Source organism: Petromyzon marinus, chromosome 37 (assembly GCF_048934315.1).
Source record: "Petromyzon marinus isolate PM22_M1 ecotype Great Lakes invasive population chromosome 37, UKy_Petmar_22M1.pri1.0, whole genome shotgun sequence".
NCBI classification, from domain to species: domain Eukaryota; kingdom Metazoa; phylum Chordata; class Hyperoartia; order Petromyzontiformes; family Petromyzontidae; genus Petromyzon; species Petromyzon marinus.
The window spans coordinates 15,693,711-15,695,970 of NC_133703.1; positions in this window are offsets into that span (position 1 = coordinate 15,693,711).

Consider the following 2,260-nt stretch of genomic DNA (forward strand, 5'->3'; position numbering starts at 1 on the left):
TGATTGAATGTGTTGCAAGTCCTTGCCTGGTCCTGCTGAAAGCCCTCACTTAATGAACACATTGTACTGTATATCTGAGCATCGTGACCGAGTACCCCTGAGAATGAGCAACAAGGCTCTCGCATCGATTAGAAACGTTCAGCTAACGTCAACCTGCACTCACTTCTTTACAATGAAGCAGCCACCATATGAGTTTTTGTTCATGTAATAGCCCTCGCCATCGGAAGATTGTGAGTTCCAAATCCTGGTTGGGGATTGACTTCAGCCCATTATTCGTCTGGGGTTGATAAAATAGGTACCACTTTGTGGGGAAGTCAATTTGTTGTGCTTCCTGATAGACTCGGCCCTACCACAGGAACGTGGAATTTCCACCACTGGCTCAGTGAGGGCTGTGAACAAGATGAGCACTGCCTCTGCTCCTTGGAGCAGGGAATCACTTACACTTTTTGTTTTACTAAGAGCCCGAATGATACATTTTAAAATGACTCCGAATTTAACATCATAACAATTTTTAGTACGGTAATATCTTTACGTAAATGTTTACCCAGACTATGGTTGAACAAATAGGCTGCATCCTTCACACCGTGGTCCTCGACGGTGACGTAGTGGTTAGCACAATGGACTACGATCCCATTAACCTACGTCTTGATTTCTGCCAATTCACTCCAGTGGCAATTGGTATCTGCAGTTGGGCTTGACCTTCTGCAGGTCAACTCGACCTTAAATGAGTACTAAGTGCATTGTGATCAGCGTCCGGGACACAAAGTTGGCTGGTGTGCATGGTAGAGACCACACTCCAATATATATATTTTTAAACGTTTTAAGATATATTTGTTCCCAATTTATCTGTATTTGACTTTCAGCTTCAAAGTCACGAGGACATGAATCCATTCGAAAATCTGGCAGAGCAGCGCAAATACCCTTCGTGTTAGCGAACGGCCCACAAAAGCGGTTACCACTGAACTATCCCTGAGATATATTCACGCGACCTCTGAGTATTCATCGGTGATGGCCAAGCTGCTCCAATGCCAACTCGCCACACTTTAGTGACCGGTTATCATCACAAGCGGCTGCCTGGACTTGAACCCACGTTTTCAGTGCTGCTCTTAAAAGCTACTCATTAATAACACTTGCTCTAACAGTCTGCAAAGCTAATTTTCGGGGGGGGGGGGGGGCACTTTCGCCGATAAGACATCATCAGCGTGAGGGCCGCCAGACTCGCCTGCAAGGGGCGTTCTCACATTTTTCTGTATTGTCAGGGGGCTGCACTAAAGGCCACCGGGGGCTGCCAGTGGCCCACGGGCCTTGCAATGAAGAACACTGCGCTAATGGGTTATAGGATCCTTGTGTTCAAACCCTCTCCCTCCACCACCCCACCCCGCTTTTCTCCAAAAGTAGACTCGGCCTTGCCTGCGGGACGGTTCAATATTTCTGTGCCTCTGTTTCTTGAGTTCCTGCCCCAGTTTCCTGGGTTTAGTGGTGGTGGTCTAACCGATTGGAACCCATTGGGATTTACATGCACAGTATGTGAATGGGCCAGCTGCTTAGGCTGTCACTGGCATGTGTTCTGCTAAAAAAAAACCCAGCTTTTTGTGTAAATTCCCTCGTTTTGACAAGCTACAACACAGTACATGTGTGGGGGTGGGAAAAATGAAGCGAGAAAAATTAACTCGGCGTCACACATTAATATCAGTGAACGCATCATGTGATAAATAATGAAATGTTATACGTGCGGTTAATTGGTTTATAATTCTTCTTTGGTTATTTCGGTAAAGTCACGTAGAATGAGAATAAAATAATAAATTGATCAAATAAAATAACAATAATATTCTCACGACGTTTCGGCCACAACACAAGCGGCCTTCATCAGGTGAAGGGACGAGACTGTCTGGTAGGACAGCGCTGGAGTGGTTTATAATTACCCGTAAGTAAAGACTTCATCCACCACAGGGTTGCAGAAGCACTCTGTAAACAGCACGTTTTGTTTAATTTGTCTTGAATTTGAGCACGCACACTTCCTTCCCGTGCCATAGGCGTGCCGGGGCGTCACGGTTACGCTCACGTACAGATCGTCGAGGAAACAACCACGGTGAAAACGTTGGTGGTGAGAGCTGTACTATGTACCGTACATTGAACTTCTTTCGCACCGCGTGTAGCCCACCGTTGCTAATCGGAGGTGGCGGGAAAGATTCGGAGGTGCTGGGGGGCGAGGCATGCCGAAGAAATATGGAATATGGCAAGTAAATACCACGAGTAAATG